This window comes from Schistocerca cancellata, chromosome 2, assembly GCF_023864275.1.
Source record: "Schistocerca cancellata isolate TAMUIC-IGC-003103 chromosome 2, iqSchCanc2.1, whole genome shotgun sequence".
Lineage (NCBI taxonomy): Eukaryota > Metazoa > Arthropoda > Insecta > Orthoptera > Acrididae > Schistocerca > Schistocerca cancellata.
The window spans coordinates 534,407,797-534,428,473 of NC_064627.1; positions in this window are offsets into that span (position 1 = coordinate 534,407,797).

Genomic DNA, 20,677 nt, shown 5'->3' on the forward strand with positions numbered 1-20,677 from the left:
GGCGGTTGCGGAAAGCAGCAATAGCTGCCAGGACTTCTTGTTCATCCTGTAGTTCGTCCGGACAAGGGGGCGGTTTTGGGGCTCGAATGAATCCGCCAGCGTTTCCACAATTTCGAGTGTATCATACAAAAGCCCACTGCCGTGTGTATAGGATGGGCAGTCGCTGGCATAGAATGCCGCAGGGTGCGAATAACAGCCCAGTCAGACTTTTCGTGCAGGAAGAAAGCGGACATCCTTTTCTCTCATTGTTCGGATCTTTAGTCAGCGAGTCGGTGGCAGAATTCACGCTGGTGGCGTCTCATTTAGCGTTTGTCCTGGGGATCGCGAAACTTCTTCCACCGCCGGCGGTAGCGGTTCTTCTGCACCTTCAGCTCCTGTAACAGGGGAGGCAAATCGTCCAGGGGGGTGGTTAAATTCCGAGGTGCAGTGGAGGTGGAGAGTTTCACTGATTTCTGTATTTTGGCGGTAAGATAATCCACAGCACAGACTATATTGGCTGGTGTTGTCAAATCGACGTCGTGTCGAGTGGTGTTATAAAGTACCCTGGTAAACTTGTCCCAATTGGTGAGGGTCACAGAGGACCGAACATCAAATGAAAGAGTAACATTGGTGAGTTGCAAGAGTACTGGCTCATGGTCAGAGGCCAGTTCCTGGAGAACTTCCAGTGAAAACTGAGCGGTGATGTTTTTGAAGATGGCCAAATCCAGAACGTCTGGGTGGAAGTTAGAACGGACTGGGATATGTGTAAGTTCTTGGGGGCCATAGACCGATAGCGCTAAAGTATCCTCTACGTCAAGGGGGAGCCGGCCTTTGGGGTTAGAGACCCGGGAATGCCAAGCTGGGTGCTTGGCATTGAGATCCGACCCAACAATAAGCCTGTCGAAGGGATGCCAATGTGTGGAGGTCTGCTTCCAGAAGTGGCTTGTTTGGGCTCAAATACGCTGCTGCAAGTGCGGTGGCACGGGGGTGTGTAGACGATGGCCGCTGAGGCATCTGTGTTCCATTGGCTGGAGAGTCTCTTGGGTATTGGCAGGGGCTTTGTTGAGGAGCACTGCCATGCCTCCACCACGGCGGTGTGGGCGGTCGGGGCGGTAACACGTGATGTTGTGAAGGTGGAAGTCGTCTGTCGGTTTGAGGAGTGTTTCTGTGACCAGTAAAACATCCACGCGATGGGGTATTATAGACTAGATACGTTAAAATGTTGCAAGAAGTACGCACTTAAATATAAATAAGATCGCATCGTTCCCCATTACCACTATGGTGCCAAACTTCGATTCGTTTATAGATCTTGAGATGATGTTTGATTCGAAAGGCGTACGCTATGGAATGTTCTCTCTTTGCATCTGGCCGGCAGTTCAGTTTCGTATTTATGACATATGTAATTTACCGCCTACACGTTCCGTTTTTAATACTGAGTGGCGTTTCGCATGCAGAAAGAGTGATCGCAAACGGGTGATTTACGTAAAATTCTTCGACGATAATGGGATTCGAACCCATGCGTACAGAGCACATTGGACTAACAGTCCAACGCCTTAACCACTCGGTCATCTTTTATTTTTACAAATAACATAATCAACTGAACAAGTACCATAACAGATAACTTTCTTTATCTGTGGGTATTCAGCTGCGTTAACATGAGTTTTAAACATGGAATTTTGACAAGTATTTTTTGACATAACAGCGAAAAGTCCATGAGTTTTATACAAACATTGTAAATGTGAAATAAATCAGAGTGATTATACAAAAGTGGTATTTCCATAGTTGCATCAAAAGTTTACTAAAGTCTAGCTGAATAGAAGTACCTAATACACACGCAAAAATTCAATACGTAAGACTTTCTTTCAACGGTTTCTTCATTGTTAAACCAACAGTATTGTACGGGGACCTGCTAATGTGTGTGATAAATGAAATAGTATGGTTGGATCTCCCTCACAAGTTGTTGTATCAAAAACAAGATGCACTTCTGCCTCAACAGGATATTCTGGACTGTATGCGTTTCTATTCATTACTTCGACAGTACAGAGTATGTCTTCGGTCAACATATCACCAAATTTCTCTGTTAATAGTTATCTTTCGCATTCATTGTTCAACCTAATAATTTCCACACGTACGGTCCAGACTTCCCAAGTACTTTCTATTGGAAATTGCCACCTGTTTTTCTCCCGCTGGAAAAATTCCAATGATATTTCCCCAGTGGTCTGCTGTGCACTGATATGTGGTGAGTCCGAAAACGCCGAAATTTCTTTCTTCAAATTGCGATCTAAATCCTCGGAATAACAAACATGAGTGAGATATATAAAATCACAATCCACATCACAGAATCCAATACTTCAAAATATATGGCATAATGTTTCAGGAACGAAGTCAAACTTTCCCACTGTTCGGTGAAAAAGAACGGAATGAAACAAACTCGCTACAGCTTCCTTTACCTGCCTGGGTTCTACAGTCAGTTCTAGTGTCTCAGACCTGTCCTTCATAATTTCAGATTGGTTAGCTGAATAGGGTAGAACTAAGAGAAGTAATTCATTAGGTCCAATATCACATCCTGCAATTTGATAAGTCAGATACGGTTAACTTTACGACAAGAAACAGGAACCTACAACTTCACAATGTATACATGGAAAACACACCGTCACCCATTGCAAATACATGGACCAACCAATGAACTAACATATTCGGGCAAGATAAGGTATTTCCAACAGTACGAACATAAGGTAGCTAGATTCTTCAGAAGAAACTCCGACAGAACAGTTCCACTGGTACAAAATTGTGTACAAACGATATCTCGACTCAACGACCTATGCACAGCCTAGTTACGGGTTAAGTACCACCTCGTCTGCTGGTTCGAAAATCTCTTTCGCTACTCTTTGCGGAAAAGTCCTTTCGTCGATTGAAAAACGCATCATACCGTGGCTGGTGTTAACGTCTTAATGGCCTACTGCGGTGCAGCTGACCAAACTCCCACACGTGAATCACATAATGATAGTATCCATCCTCGTCGGTATCCGATCCTGGGAAAATAGTCGGCACACTCACGTATTGCAGAAACAAGCACTGAATCCTCATGCAGTGTCGTCAAATACTAATGAGAAATGTCCTGTGCACTCAGTATCACAACTTAATGCAACGACGCATGTATCTCGATGCGCAACATTAATTTGTCACCTTCGTTGACCTCATCGCTGTTATTGCTTGCATGTTTCTTACGAAGAGCAAGCTACGTTCTTCCTAGCAGAATTGTGTGAGTGGAGGCTCCTGATGTTGGCGATGGAGCTTGGCACTAACAGATCGCTTCCGTATATGGCGGCCTGACGGAAAAGAAAGTCGAAAGGTTACAGTAGTTTTTGGCAGTGTACTACTACTACTACTACTACACATCGTCACTGGTTCAGGTCCGGTCAAGCTGCCTTAGTGGGCAAGTGAGAGGAGACTCAAAGCAATTGCTGACGGACAGCCGAGCATAGCACTTTGAAGGTGCGGTCGCCAAGGGCCTCAGCATTCATTTGCTGAGTATGGGCTTGGCGACCCCGGGGTCCACAGCTGGGGACTGGTCAGAGCCGCCAGTCTCATGTCACCGTAACCCCCAGACATGCTTCAGCGACCACCGTAGGGCGCAGCGGTGGAATGTTGTGTGCTGCGGGAATGGTGTGTGCTGCGGGAATGGTAATCTTCGCTTGACTGCCTGCATTGCGAGGAAGGTCAACCTCTATAAAAACCCCTCAGTCTTACGGTGTGCTGTGCGCCTGTAAGATGCCCGCTTGCGACTGTTCCACCCCAACAGCCATGCACCTTCTGCGGCACCTGCTGTACCTCAGTTGTATAAGGCTTACTCAGGTACACGGGGCTCTGAGTGGACCTCCAGTTCCCTAGCTGCTCGTGGGACCGAGATGGAACCCTCGAACTTTCCTTCTTCTCCTCCCAGCGGAAAGGGTGGGCCGCTGGTAGGTTCTAACAACCAATCTCACAAGAGGGCTCGTGTAGCCAGTCCTCCTGATTCAGGTAATAGTAACAGAATGCATGCTGCTTCGCAGAATGTGTTTCTCATAATTAGAAGAAAAATGGAAGTTTTGAAAAAGTTTCGCCATTTTATATACAGAAGGGCTTAGAAGGTATTGCTGGCACATTAAAATCTGTAAAGCGCTTGCAAAATGGCACCTTGTTGGTTGAAACATCTAGCTTCCGGCAAGTCCAGAACCTTCAGAAGGCACAATTTCTTGGGGAGTTTGCGGTTGAGACTGAATTTCACAACACCTTGAACTACAGCAAGGGTGTTGTGACTTGCAGAGATCTCGTTGACATTCCCCAAGACGAACTGAAGACTGAATGAATGGTCCTGGGAAGGAATTGTCGCCGTGCAACACGTTATGAAACGGGTGGATGGTGCTCTCATGAAATCTGACTCGTTTATCCCTACGTTTAACAGCACCAAATTGCCCGAGCATGTGAAGGCAGGTTTCCTACGTCTCAGTGTACATAGGTTAGACCTCGATCGCTTAGAGACTACTGGTGGAGGCCCACCAGCGAGAGATGATGTACCACGCTTCATTGCGGGTCATCCGCCCTGATGCCACCTACTCCAACCAACGGCCCTCCCCACGGGCGCCACCCAGCCGCAGCAATAGCCACCTGGCAGGATGGCCATTGCCGGGAGTCCCGATTCCCCAGGGAGATGGGCTTCTACTCCTAGGCATACGTGGGGAGTTAACGACGCAGGCCTCAGTAGAGTGATCCCTGTGTTGTCAGGGGGCTACAACCAACAGGGTACATGGCGGCCCCACCACAACGGACTGGCTACCGCGCTGGATCTTAGGTGCAAAAATGTCCAAGGTCGTTGTCGCAGGTGAAAGCAACACTGCAGAATGCAGTGTGGTAATCGCACCCAGGGACGTATCCTCGCCCAAGAGATAGAAAAAGAGCGGGACACCATTGCAACGACGAAAAAGCCGGCTAAAGGTCTCAATGCACGACGGATACAGTGCACCATGTAAGGCGCCCTTCCCCAATTGGCTCGCTCTTCGGAATAATTTAGAAAGATGGAGGTCAAACCCGAGAAGGGACCATCACATAAGGCCGAAACATGTGAGACTCCTTTTAGTCGCCTCTTAGGACAGGCAGGAATACCGCGGGCCTATTCTAACCCCCGAACCCGCAGGGGGGAGACGTTATACTGTTGATGGCTATGGCAAAGAAGGTAACGCTTAACACTGCCCTGGAGGACACCGTTCTCTTGCTCAAAGAGAGCAGATAGTGTGTTACCAACGCGGGTCCGAAAAACCCGCTAAGACAGGAAAGACCGAATGAAAATGGGGAGGCGGCCACGAAAGCCCCATTGATGCAGTTGTGCAAGAGTTCAGTGTCTCCAAGTAGTATCATATGCCTTACTGATATCAAAGAAGATACCAATACAGTGATGCTGACACAGGAAAGCCTGCTGAATAGCCGCCTCCAGGAGGGTCAGGTTGTCGGCCGTGGACCGAAATTTTTCGGAATCTACACTGAAAGCGGCTAAGGAGCTGTCTAGTCTCTAACAGCCAGACCAGACGACGGTTAATCATCCGATCCAGGGTCTTTCCGACACAGCTTGTGAAGGCGATACCACGATAACCACTGGGACATGTGCGGTCCTTTCCAGGTTTGAGGAGAGGGATGAGGATTGCCTCCCTCCGCGAGGTGGGGAACACTCCTGTTGCCATATGAGATTAAAACATTCGAGGAGGATTTCCTTTGACGCCGCTGGCAGATGTCGAAGCATGGAGTACCGGATGAGGTCGTAACCTGGTGCAGTGTCAGAAGTAGAAGTAAGTGCCGGTTCAAGTTTCCACATGGAGAAAGGGGATGGTTGGTTGGTTGGCTGGTTTGAGGATTAAAGGGACCAAACTGCAGAGGTCATCGGTCCCTTGTTTCATAAACACACAGAGCACAGGGAAACCATCCATTAGTCACTCGAAGCACAAGATAAAAAGTCCAGGGGAAGAAAATCCCCAAGGTCAATAATAAAGAAACATGGAAAACGGAGCACAGCAACAACATAGAGAAGAAAGGCAGAAGGAATTAAAATTGCACAGCAGAGGACTGTGGCTGGCAGATCACGAAAATAATAGGATGAGCCAGCCACTCTGCAACACGTTAAAACCTCCAGCCTAAAAGATGAGGGTGGAGTCGAATTTCAACACTAAACAAAGTAAAAGAGACAGCACAAAAGAGGGTGACGCAATAAAATTAAATGGACCTATAAAAGCCACTTGCTCGAAGAAAACCTAAAACACGATTTGCCAGAGAGACATCGTCAGCTAAAAAGACACGATAAATCACCCAGGAGGTTAAAAGTTCGCCTGAGGGCTGTTAAAAGAGGACATTCCAACAATATATGGGCCACCGTCATATTCGCACCACAGCGACAATGAGGGGGTCCTCTCGACGCAGCAGATGACCATGCGTCAGCCAAGAGTGACCAATGCGGAGCCTACAGAGAATAACAGAATCCCTGCGAGAGGCCCGCATGGAGGAACCCCTCACGGTCGTGGTCTCCTTTACACGCCACAACTTGTTGGGTACAGACAGAGTGCGCCATTCGTCTGCCCACATCCCAAAGACCCGACGGCGTAACACCGATCGGAGATCAGTTGCCGGGAGGCCGATCTCCAACGGCAGTTTGCGGGTGGCTTTTTAGCGAACTTGTTTGTCGGCGTGTTGGTTTCCCGCTATCCCAACGTTTCCCGGAGTCCATATCAACACCACTGAACGACCACGCTGTGCAAGAGCATGAACGAACTCCTGGATGGCACCAACAATGGGATGGCGTGGGTAGCACTGGTCAAGATCCTGTAGACTACTGAGAGAGTCGCTGCAAATGACAAAAGACTCGCCAGTGCTGGTACGAATCCGCTCAAGGGCACGAAAAATGGCTGATAGCTCTGTGGTGTAAACACTACAGCCGTCCGGCAAGGAGCGCTGGTCTACATAGTCCACAGGAGCATAAGCGTACCCCACACTGCCATCACAAATCGAGCCATCTGTATAGATAACCTCGGAGTCGCGGGATGCATCGAGGAGACCCCACCCGTGCAACGTGGCGAGAATATGGTGCCACCACGTAGTGTCATATGCTCTGGACAGGTCGAAAAAGTCGGAGACGAGGTGTTGGCGCCTGGAAAAAGCAGTGCGGAATGCTGACTCAAGGAAGACCAAAGCATCGGTGGCGGAACGGCCCTGTCGGACGCCGCTCTGGCACGGAGCCAGAAGACCCCGAGACTCGAGCAGCCAACACAGCCGTCGACTCACCATACGTTCCAATAGCTTGCACAGAGTATTTGTCAAGCTGATGGGCCGATAGCTATCCACATTAAGCGGGTCCTTACCAGGCTTCAGCACCGGAATGATGGTACACTCTCGCCACTGCGACGGAAAGACACCATCGCCCCATATGCGGTTGAAGATGGCAAGAACACATCGCTGACAGTCCGGGGACAGGTGTTTGAGCATCTGATTGTGGACGCCATCTGGCCCAGAGGCTGTAGTGGGACACTGTGCCAGGGCGCTCTGGAGTTCCCACAAACTAAATGGGGCGTTATACGCCTCAGGGTGGCGAGAAGCAAAAGAAAGCCGTTTGCCTTCCTCCCGGCGTTTGAGCGCGCGAAACGCAGGCGGGTAATTCCCCGACGCAGAGGCCCGAACATAGTGCTTTGCGAAATGCTCGGCGATTGCATTGGCATCGGTGGATACCGCCCCGTTGATGGTAAGCCCTGGGACACCTGTAGAGTGCTGCAATCCAAAGAAGCGCCGAATATTCATCCACACCTGGGAGGGTGAAGTACGGGAACCAATGGTGGAAACGTACCTCTCCCAGCACTACTGTTTCCGCCTCTTCATGAGCCGCCGTGCCTGAGCACGGAGACGTTGGAAGAAAATGAGGTTCTCCAGAGACGGGTGCCGCTTATGTCGCTGAAGAGCCCGCCGACGTTTTTTAATGGCTTCAGCGACCTCCGGAGACCACCAAGGCACTGACTTTCGCCGGGGGCACCCTAACGAACGAGGAATGGTACATTCCGCAGCGGAAACAATCGCTGCAGTCAGTGTCTCAACCGCCACATCGATGGTACCTAGTAGTAGTAGTAGTAGTAGTAGAAGGGTTTTGTGGGCGCACGACAGCAAGGTCTTCAGCGCCCGTTCAGTATCATAGTGAGACGGGTGTCAAGAAGAAAACTCATAACATTTACATCAAACGGAACATAAAAGTGTGACGGTAGCATAACTCCTTAACATAGATGTGGGGTGAGTCATTCTAGCTTGTTCTTTGCCTCTTGGTAAGTTAAACGGTCCAAGGTCTTAATTTATTGTATCTTCCGCTCTCTTTGATAGACTGCACAGTCTGGTGAGCAGGGAGAATGATGCTCCCCACAGTTAACGCAGGTGGGAGGCGTAGCACATGGAGCATCAGGATGCAGAGGTCGTCCACAATCACGACACGTGGGGCTGGCAGTGCACCTGGTGGACATGTGTCCGAATTTCCAGCACTGGAAGGATCCCATAGGGGGCGGGACATAGGGCTTGACATCGCACTGGTAGATCATGACCTTGACTTTCTCAGGCAAGCAGTCGCCCTCAAAGGCCAGGATGAAAGCACCGGTAGTGACCCTATTATCCCTTGGCCCACTAAAGACACGACCGACAAAGTGTACACCTCGTCGGGCCAGGTTCTCACGTAGCTCGTCATCAGACTGTAGCAGAAGATCTTTATGAAAAATAATCCCCTGGACCAAAGATAAGGACTTACAGGGAGTGACAGTAACGGGGATGTCACCGAGCTTCTGACAGGCGAGTAACGCTCGTGACTGTGCAGATGAAGCTGCTTGTATCAAAATGGCCCCGCTCCTCAGTTTGGAAAGAGATGCCTCTTCCCCAAACTTAAAGATGGTGAACAAAGAAGAGAGGGCTAGTCCCCAAAAACGAATCCCCATCAGTTCTGCTGCATACAAGGTATCGTGGCGAATATGGCTCCTGTCTGTCTGCAGCCCTACGTTCCTCCCATGGTGTGGCTAGGGAAGGTAACGATTTGGGGTTATACGTCACAGCATTAAATTCCACCTTACCACACTTAGAGACATTGGCGGTCGGGCGATCACCAGATTGAGACTTAACCCGCTTCATTGCGGGGCATCCGCCCCAATGCCACCCACTCCGACCAGGGGCTCTCCCCACAGGCGCCACCCAGCCACAGCAAAGGCCACCTGGCAGGATGGCCGTTGCCGGGAGTCCCGATGCCCCGGAGAGATGGGCATCTACTCCTTGGCTTACATGGGGAGGTGTCAGCTCAGGCATCAGCAGTACGATCCCTGTGTTGTCAGGGGGCTACAACCTAGAGGGTACATGACGGCCCCACCACAACGGGCTGGCTACCGTGCTGGATTTTGGGTGCCATGGGTAGTCTGTAGTGATCGTGGGTGCAGATGGTGACGCACTAAGGCCGTTACTTACACAATCCATCAGGTGTGTATGCCCAAAATGACGGATGGAGGGTGCAGTTACGACGCCAAGACGATCAAGAGTGCCAAGGCCTTAGGGCACAGAGGACTGATGGTGCACCACGTAAGGTGCCCTTCCCCAAAAGGCTCGTACTTCTGTGCAATTTTGAAAAATGGAGGTCAAACCCCAAGGGGGACCATCACATGGAAGGCCGAAACGGTTGAAACTCCTGTTAGTCGCCTCTTACGACATGCAGGAATACCTCGGGCCTATTCTTACCCCGGACCTGCAGGGGAGCCATTGCGATGGGAACTCCTCCTCAACCCAAAGACGGTTGTAAAGGTCGAGAAGGCGTCGTTGGCAGTTCACTGAAAGGTGTTTCAGCATCTGACATTGGATGCCATCTGGCCAAGGAGCGGTATCAGGGCAAGCGGCTAGGGCACTGCGAAATTCCCACTCACTGAATGGAGCATTGTACGATTCTGGGTGGTGGGTGCGAAACGAAAGGCTCCGACGTTCCATCCGCTCTTTAATGGAGCGGAAGGCCAGTGGGTAAGTGGAAGAAGCGGTACTCAGAGCGAAACGCTCTGCCAAGCTATCGACAATTTCGTCGGAGTCTGTACAAACTGCTCCATTCAGTGAGAACGCAGAGACGCTGAGAGGGGTCCGATAGCCATAGAGGCGTCGGATCTTAACCCAGACCTGCGATGGAGAGACACGGAGGCCAATGGTGGACACATACCGCTCCAAGCACTCCTGCTTGCTTTGGCGGATAAGGCGGCGGGCTCGCACACGCAGCTGTTGGAAGGCGATAAGGTGTTCGATGGATGGATGTCGCTTGTGACGCTGGAGCGCCCGCCGGCGATCTTTAATCGCTTCAGCGATCTCATGCGACCACCAAGGCACAGTCCGCCGCCGAGGGTACCCAAAAGAACGGGGAATGGCAGATTTGGCGGCAGTAACGATGCCGGTGGTGACCGATTGAACCACCGCATCAGTGTCATCACGAGAGAGAGGCTCAATAGCAGCAGTGGAGGAAAACAAGTCCCAGTCAGCCTTATTCATAGCCCATCTGCTAGAGCGCCCAGAAGAGTGACGCTGTGGCAGTGACAGAAAGATCGGGAAGTGGTCACCACCACACAGGTCGTCATGCACACTCCAGTCAACAGACAGTAAGAGGCTAGGGCTGCAAATAGAACGGTCGATGGCGGAGTATGTGCCATGCGCCACGCTGAAACGAAAGATCGAGCTGTGCCAATAAATGCTCAATAGCGGCGCCTCGACCTGTTGCCACTGACCCACCCCACAGAGGGTTACGGGCGTTGAAGTCGCCCAGTAACAAGAAAGGTGACTGCAATCAGCCTAGCAGTGCAGCCAGCTCATGTTTCGTGACATCACCATCCGGTGGAAGGTAAAGACTGCAGACAGTAATAGCCTGTGGCGTCCACACCCTAACAGCGACAGCCTCTAAAACTGTTTGTAGAGGGACAGACTCGCTGTGAAGGGAGTTAAGGACATAGATGCAGACACCACCAGACACCCTTTCATAAGCTGCTCGGTTCTTATAATAACCCCGATAGCCACGGCGGGCGGGGGTATGCATTGCTGGAAACCAAGTTTCCTGAAGAGCTATGGAGAAGAAAGGGTGAAGGCTGATAACCGGTCGGAGCTCAGCGAGATGGTGGAAGAAACCGCTGCCGTTCCACTGGAGGATGGTGTTGTCCATGGCTGGGAAAGGCGTGACGGGATGGGGAAGGCAGATTACGCCACTGGGTCACATGCTGCCTCCGATTGAGCACTTGTGCTAGTGCTTTCCATGGCGTCGGAGGGACCAGCGAGATCGAGGTCCTCAGTGGACGCCAGGATCTCCACATCATCCTCAGACGCGGAGTGTGAAGGTTGCGGTGGGACAGGTGCCACCGCAATGTCACGATGCTTGGGAGCCATTTTCTTCAACTGCTTTGCACGCTGTGCCTTTCGAGAGTCTGGCTGGGAGGGCCCCACTGGGTCAGTCTCAGGGACGGATGACGACCGTGAAGCCCTATGACCAGCGACCGGTTGTTGTTTCCCAAATTTGCGGGTGTTCGCTTTGGCACTGGGCAAAGCCTGGGAAGGGAGGGCCCCAAGGGACCCCTTCCTGGCTAGAGTAGCCGGAGAAGCTTCTCCGGCTGGGCTGGGATGGGGGGTTGGGGTGGAGTTGCTCCTGGAGTAGATGGAGCAACAGAGGGGAAGTTCCCCTCACAACCAAGGGGGCCGGTTCATTCTGACATAGCTGAGAGGCAACAGTACGTGACGACACGGGAGAGGATTGGACTGCTGTTGCAGCAGTGGCATAGGTGGATGTCATGGGCACAGGATGTAGCCGATCATATGTGCGCCTTGCCTCGGTGTAGGTCAGGCAGTCCAGTCTTATATTCCATTATCTACTTTTCCTTCTGGAAGATCCTACAGTCTGGTGAGCAGGGGGAATGGTGTTCTCTGCAGTTAACACAGATAGGAGGCGGGGCTCATGGAGTATCGGGATGGGTAGGACGGCCACAATCACGACAGGTGATGCTGGAAGTACAGCGAGATGATATGTGACCGAACTTCCAGCATTTAAAACATCGCATCGGAGGAGGGATATATGGCTTCACATCACAACGGTAAACCATCACCTTAACCTTTTCGGGTAAGACATCACCCTCGAAGGCCAAGATGAAGGCACCGGTGGCTACCTGATTATCCCTTGGACCCCGATAGACGTGCCAGACGAAGTGAACACATCGTCGTTCGAGGTTGGCGCGTAATTCATCGTCGGACTGCAGAAGACGATCCCTGTGGAATATAATACCCTCGACCATGTTGAGCCTCTTATGCGGCGTGATGCTAACTGAAACATCCCCCAACTTGTCACAATTGAGCAACCTCCGTGACTGGGCAGAGGATGCCATTTTGATGAGCACAGAACCAGAGCGCGTTTTGGACAAGCCCTCCACCTCCCTGAACTTGTCCTCTAAATGCTCCACAAAAAACTGGGGCTTGGTTGACATAAACGATTCTCCATCAACCCGCCTACACACGAGGTACCGGGGTGAATAGTCTCCACTACCTTCTTTAGCACGACGTACCTCCCATGGAGTGGCTAGGGATGGAAACGATCGGTTATCAAATTTCTTCTGGAAGTTTGGGCACATGTCATCTCGCTGCACTTCCAGCATCACGTGTCGGGATTGTGGACGTCCTTCGCATCCCGATACTCCATGTGCCCTGCCTCCTATGTGTGTTAACTGCGGAGAACACCATTCCCCCTGCTCGCCGGACTGTCGGATATTGCAGAAAGAAAGGAAGATCATGGAATATAAGACCCTGGACCACCTGACCTACCCCGAGGCTAGACGGAAATATGAGAGGCTCCATCCTGTAGCAATGACATCAACCTACGCCGCTGCTGCAACGACGGTTCTCCCATCATCACGAATCGGCTCTAAGATGGGTCAGCATCCACCAGCCCCCTTGCTTGTGGGGGGGCATTTCCCAACCTGTTGCTCCTGCTCCATCTACTTCAGGAGCAACACCCGCCAAACCATCGGGGACATCAGTTCCCCTTCCCAGCCGGAGAAGAGTAAGACTTCTTCGGCTACTCTCGCAAGGAAGGGGTCCCTTGGGGACCTCCCTTCGCAAGTTCCGACCAGCGGCACAGCAGACACCCGCAAGTGGCTCAACCAACCACCAGTCCCTGGTCGTAGGGCCTCACGGTCGTCCTCTGTCCCCGAGACTGACCCTGTGCAGCCCTCGAAGCCCTCCAAGCCTGAACCACCGAAGGCACGACGAGAGAAGCAGAAACAGAACCAGAAGAAAGTCCCCAAGAATACCAACATAGTGGTGGCACCCGTCCCACCGCTTCCTACAAGCTCTGCGTCTGAGGATGAGGTGGAGATTCTGGCGTCCACTGAGGACCTCGATCTCGCCGATCCCTCAGACGCCATGGCAAGCACTGGCACAGGTGCTCAATCGGAGGCAGCAGGTGACCCAGCGGAGTAATCTGCCTACCCAGCCTCATCACACCTTTCTCAGAAATGGACAATACCATCCTCCACTGGAATTGCAGCGGTTTCTTCCAACATCTAGCTGAGCTGCGCTAACTTATCAGCCTTCACCCTTTCTTCTGCATTGCACTTCAGGAAACATGGTTTCCAGCAATGCGAACCCCCGCCCTCCGTGGCTGTCGGGGTTATTATAAAAACCGGGTAGCTTATGAAAGGGTGTCTGGTGGCGTCTGCATCTATGTCCTTAACAATCTTCACAGCGTGTCTGTCCCTCTACATATAGCTTTAGAGTCTGTCGCTGTTCGGGTGTGGACGCCAGAGGCTGTTACTGTCTGCAGTCTTTACCTTCCACCGGAGGGTGATGTCGTGCAGCATGTCTTGGCTGCGCTGATAGCCCAACTGCCAATACCTTTCTTGTTACTGGGCGACTTTAACGCCCATAACCCTCTGTGGGGTGGGTCAGTGGCAACAGGTCGAGGCGCCACTATTAAGCATTTATTGGCGGAGCTCGATCTCTCGATCTTCGATGAAGGTGCCTCCCCACACTTCATTGTGGCGCATGGCACATACTCCACCATTGACCTATCGCTCTGTAGCCCTAGCCTCTTACCGTCTGTCCAATGGGTTGTGCATGACGACCTGTGTGGTAGCGACAATTTTTCATTCTTTCTGTCACTGCCACGGCGATACTCTTCTGGGCGCCCCAGCAGATGGGCTATGAATAAGGCTGACTGGGACTTGTTTTCCTCCACTGCCGCTATTGAGCCTCTCTCTCGTGATGACATTGATGCGGTGGTTCAATTGGTCACCACCGGCATCGTTACTGCCGCCGAATCTGCCATTCCCCGTTCTTCTGGGTCCCCTCGGCGGAGGGCTGTGCCTTGGTGGTCGCCTGAGATCGCTGAAGCGATTAAAGATCGCCGGCGGGCGCTCCAGCGTCACAAGCGACATCCCTCCATAGACTACCTTATCGCCTTCAAAGGGATGCGTGCGCGGGCCCGCCTCCTAACCCGCCAAGGCAAGGAGGAGTGATGGGAGCGGTATGTGTCCACCATTGGCCTCCATGTCACTCCATCGCAGGTCTGGGCGAATATTCGACGCGTCTACGGCTATCGGACCCCTGCCAGCGTCCCTGCACTCTCACTGAATGGAGCAGTTTGTACAGACTCCGACGTCATTGCAAGCCGATTGGCAGAGCATTTTGCTATGAGTTCCGCTTCTACGAATTACCCCCAGGCCTTCCACTCCATTAAAGAGCAGATGGAACATCGGAGTCTATCTTTTCGCACCCACGCTTCTGAATCCTACAATGCTCCATTCAGTGAGTGGGAATTTCATAGTGCCCTTGCCACTTGCCCTGATACCGCTCCTGGGCCCGATCGCATCCACTGTCAGATGCTGAAACACCTTTCAGTTAATTGAAAGCGACGCCTCCTCGACCTTTACAACCGTATTTGGGTCGAGGGTGAGTTTTCGTTGCAATGGCGGGGAAGCACTGCCATCCCCGTTTTGAAACCGAACAAGAGCCCTTTGGAGGTGGACAGCTACCGCCCCATTAGAATCACCAACGTTCTTTGCAAGCTTCTCGAACGGATGGTGAGGCGGCGGTTGAATTGGGTACTGGAGCCTCGGGGCCTTCTGGCTCCGTCTCAGCGTGGGTCCCGGAGAGGCCGCACCGACGCCGACAATCTCGTGAGCCTGGAGTCGGCCTTCCGTACTGCCTTTGCCCGCCGTCAGCACTTGGTCGCTGTCTTTTTCGAAATGCGGAAGGCATACGATACGACATGGCGTCATCACATCCTTTCTTCGCTTCATGAATGGGGTCTTCGGGGACCTCTGCCGATCTTTATCAGAATTATTCTGTCGTATCGTACCTTCCGCGTGCAAACCGCAGCCTCATATAGTTCCACCCACGTTCAGGAGAACGGTGTGCCACAGGGTTCTGTTTTAAGTGTCTGCCTGTTTTTAATAGCCATTAACGGGCTCGCTGCGGCCGTGGGAAATTATGTCTCTGCTTCCCTGTATGCTGACGACTTCTGCATTTATTACAGCTCTACTGGCACTGCAGCCGTTGAACGTCAGCTAAAGAGTGCTATCCGCAAGGCGCAGTCTTGGGCTGTAGCTCATGGGTTCCAGTTTTCGGCAGCCAAGACCTGCGTTATGCATTTCTGCCGGCGACGCACTGTCCACCCAGAGCCGCAGCTTTATCTAGCCGGCGACCTTCTTTTAGTGGTGGAATCACACAGGTTTTTGTTGGTGGTGCCCGGTTGACTTGGCTGCCTCATATCCGGCAGCTCAAACAGGCGTGTTGGCGGCATCTCAATGCTCTGCGATGTTTGAGCCACACCTGCTGGGGCGCCGAACGATCTACCCTGTTGCGGCTCTACCAGGCGTTAATCCAGTCTTGCCTGGATTATGGGAGCCTAGCCTATGGCTCAGCATCCCCATCTGCGTTGCGGATGCTGGACCCAATCCTCCATAGCGGGATACGCCTTGCCACTGGTGCTTTTTGCACCAGTCCTGTGGACAGCATACTGGTGGAGGCAGGTGTCCCTCCACTGCGGTTACGACGCCAACAATCTCTGGCCGCTTATTCTGCCCATGGTTTTAGTTTGCCCGGGCATCCAAATTACAGTGTCCTGTTCCCGCAGTCAGTCGTCCATCTGCCAGACCGTCGGCCCCGGTCGGGTTGTCCGATCGCCGTACGCGTCAAAGAGCTTCTCTCCGGGATTAGGGGTTTCACTGTTCCACCTCCTTTCTGGGCCCCTTTGCGTACACCCCCATGGTGTGTTCCTCGCCCTTGCCTTCGGCTCGACTTGGCACAGGGCCCGAAGTACTCAGTCCCTCCAGAGGCCTTCCGCCGCCGCTTTTATTCTATCCTGGCCACGTATCAGGGCTCTGGCATAGTTTACACTGACGGTTCGATGGTTGCTTGTCGTGTCGAGTATGCACTCACTCTAGGGGACCATTCCGAACAACGTTCGTTGCCGGATGGCTGCAGCGTTTACACTGCTGAGCTGGTCGCCATCGTTCGAGCCCTAGAGTATATCTGCTCCTGCTCAGGTGAGTCCTTCGTTATCTGTAGCGATTCCCTGAGCGGTTTACGAGCTCTCGACCAGTGTTTTCCTCGTTCTCATCTGTTCATGGCTATCCATGAGTCCCTGCATATTCTTGAGCGTTGCGGCCGCTCAGTGGTCTTTGTGTGGACCCCCGGTCATGTCGGTATCCCGGGCAATGAACATGTTGACCGCCTGGCGAAGGAGGCCACGAGACAACAGTCTCTGGATGTTGGCCTCCCAGAGACTGATTTGCGGGCAGTCCTCCGCCGAAAAGTTTTTGCGTTTTGGGACGCTGAATGGCGCGATCGGATCATGGCCAATAAACTCCGTGCCATTAAGGAGACGACGACTGTGTGGCGGTCATCCATGCGAGCCAACCGCAGGGACTCAGTCGTCCTTTGTCGGCTCCGCATTGGCCACTCCCTGCTGACACACAGTTATTTACTGCGCTGGGAGGACCCTCCTGAATGTCGCTGCAGGCTGGCTTTGACAGTGGCCAACGTTTTGTTGGCCTGCCCCCTTTTAGCTGTGGTCAGGCAGACAGTTGCGCTGCCTGATACGCTCCCTGCTCTTTTATCTGATGACCCTGTTATGGTTTTACGTATTATTCGGGCAGGGGTTTTTTATTCTTTAATCTGAGTGTTTGTTTTATTTTCTTGTTTTGTGTTGATTCTGGACTTTGGCCTATGGTTTTAAACTACGTTTTTAATGTGTTTTCGGTGGTTGGCTTTTCCTTTTTTTGTTGCTATGGTCGGCCAACCACCGTCACACTCCTTGTGATTTTATTTCGTTTTGTCTGGTCCTTGTCTTTTTCTTTTGTTCTGTGTCCTCTGTCTCCTATTCTGTTCAACATTTTTTTATTCTATGTGTGCATTTTTAGTATTTTGCAAAAAGGGACCGATGATCTCTGCAGTTTGGTCCCTTTAATCCTTAAACCAACCAACCAGTATAACGTCTACAGTGAGGAGTCCAGTACAGTGCTCCTTGTTTGTGGAAGACTTTGCTGTTTTCTGTTCCTCCTCCAGTGTTGCAACCGTGAGCCGTCATTTGCAGCTAACAGTGCGGCGGTTAGAGCAGTGGGCTGCAAAGACAGGTTTTCGGTTTTCTGCCGATAAGTGTGTTTGTGTTCATTTTAATCGTTCTCGTTGTCTTTTTAATTTGCCTGCCTTGCATGTGGAGGATGCTGTCCTATATTTTAGAGACGCAGTGCGGTTTCTGGGCCTAATTTTTGGCTCCAGATTGTCATGGCTGCCACACCTGCGTGACTTCAAAGCCACAACCCTGAAGGCACTGAACATCCTCAAGTGCCTCAGCCACAGGTCTTGGGGAGCGGACAGGGCGCGTCTCCTTCAGTTTTATGGGGCCTTTGTGCGTTCAAGGCTGGACTATGGGTGCATAGTACATGGGTCAGCAAGGCCATCTTATTTGCAGATCCTTGACGCTGTCCACCATGCTGGGATTCGATTGGCCACGGGTGCTTATCGGACCAGTCCCATACCCAGCCTCTGTGCTGAGGTTGGCGAACCGCCACTTACCATCCAGCGGCAGCTCCTGCTGGTTCGCCAGGCTTGTAAGTTTCTTGCAGCACCCAGCTCGCCTGCTCACCGCCTTGTTGCCCATCCACCTCTGGACCGCCTTTTTTCCTACTGTCCCTGGGCTACGTTGCCATTTGTGATCCGTGTGCAACGAGCGCTACAGTCGCTCGGTGTGGAGTCTGTACAACCCCAAATCCAGGGTTTTAACCGCCTGCACCCTGGTTACTGAAGAGGCCTGGAGTGATTTTAGATTTATTGCAGTACAAGAGGGATTGCACTCCTGCCACCGTTTTTAATGCAGCATTTTCTGCTATTTTATCTGTGCACCACGACTGTGTAGCTATTTTTACGGATGGGTCAAAACAATGGGATTCCGTGGGTTGCTCAGTTGTTTCTCCGGATCGTGTCTTCAAGGTCCGCCTGCCTCAGACTTTTACTGTCTTTGATGCAGAATTGTCTGCGATCTTGCGGGCACTGGAGCCGACGAGACTTTCTTCCTCTCTTAAATTTCTTGTCTGTTCCGATTCACTCAGTGCCCTTCAATCATTGCACCATTTGTATCCGGCGGATAAAGTAGACCAGACCATCCAAAATGCCCTCCTCCGACTACAGCGACTGGGGAAGGTTGTAGCTTTCTGCTGGGTTCCGGGGCATGTCGGCATTGCTGGGAATGAAAGGGCAGATCTCGCAGCCAAGGAGGTGTGTCTCGCCCCACAAGTATCTCAGTGTGCTATCTCCTTGCACGCACTCACCTCGCTGTTGAGTTCACGGGTCATGCGTCGGTGGGAGGATGAGTGGCTGGAAGTGACTGACAATAAGCTCCGTATAGTCAAGCCCACAACGCGTTTGTGGTGTACTTCCTTTCAGCCCCATCGACGGGACGAGGTTCTCCTCACTCGGCTTCGAATAGGCCACAGCCCTATGACGCATGGCTTCCTGCTCCGGCGAGAAGACCCTCCAATATGTGGTGCTTGCGGCGTCCAGGTCACTGTGAGCCTCATGTTACTGGATTGCGTTTTATTTTCTGACCAGCGGGCCTCGGCTGATTTGCCAGCGGACCTGCCAACTCTTTTAGGCAACACTCGGACGAATGTGGCTAAAGTTTTAAAGTTCTGTGCCATGTCAAATGTTTTTACAAAGACTTCAGGGAGAGGATTTTAATTTGCTCACTGTGTGACAAGCTCGCCCATATTTTATGTAAGTAACCAGCCAGTGACAATTTCAGTGGCATTCTTGTTGCTATGTTTTCCCTTTCCTTCGGTTTTACTTTCTTACATAGCATTTTCTTTCTTTTCCTGCTTTCTTTGCGTGTGTGCTTCAGTTTTCTTCGGTATGTCCACATTCGTTCCTTTTAATGTGTGTCAGGGCGTTGATGACCTCGATGTTGAGCGCCCATAACACTCGCTCGCTCACTCGCTCGCCCACTCGCTCGCCAAGAGATAACAGTAAGAGCCTGGTGGAGGTTCGAGTCCTCCCTCGGGCGTGGGTGTGTGTGTGTGTTTGTCCTTAGGATAATTTAGGTTAAGTAGTGACTGATGAGCTTAGCAGTTAATTCCCATAAGATTTCACACACATTTGAACATTTGATAACAGTAAGAGTGGAAGACCAAGAACGAAGCGCTCGGATTAAAAAAGGGTAAAGACTGGGATGTAGTCTTTCACTCCTACTGTTCGATCTGTATATCGACGAAGCAGTGGTGACAAGATTCGCTGATAACATTGCTATTCTCATTGATAGTGTAGAAGAATTACAGGATTTGTTCAATGGAATGAACAGTCCAAAGAGTACCGAGTATAAATTGAAGGTAAATTGAAGAAAGACGGAAGTAACAATAAGTAGCAGATATGAGAACAGTAAGAAACGTCAGGTTGCGTGATCATGAAGTAAATGATGCTGAAGAATTCTGCTACCCAGGCAGCAAAATAACCCATGATGGACGGAGCAAGGAGACATAGAAAGTAGACTACCACTCCCAAAAAGGCTTTCCTGGCCCAGAGAAGTCTAATACTACCTAACGAAGGCCTTAATTTGAGAAAGAAGTTTCTGAGAATGGACGTTTGGAGCACAGAATTGTATGGTGGTCAAAGATGGATAACGGGAATACCGGAACAGAAGAAATTCGAAGTTTTCGAAATGTGGTGCTACAAAAGAGTGTTGAAAATTATGGGAACTCATAAAGTACGGAATGAGACGGTTCTCTGCAGTATTGGAGAGGAAAAGAATGCATGGAAAACACTGAGAATAAATTCCATGATACTAGAGGGAGCTGTAGAGGGTAAAAGCTGTAGAGTAAGACAGAGGCTGGAATATATCCAGCAAATAATTCAGGATATAGGTTACATGTTCTACTCTGAGATGAAGACGAATCCGTGGGCGGATCGCATCAAACTATTCAGAATACAGGCGGCTGAAGAAAACAGAACCATATCCATTCGGGTACTTTGTGCCAGCAGGGGCCCTTTTTAATGTCCGCTACAACACTGACTCTCTCCCCTCTAAAAGCCGGCCTCGGACTAATCAATGCGCAAATGCGATCCACCACACTCTTCGTGCATACTATGCTGCAGCACTGGTGGGATCTTCCCCATCTTT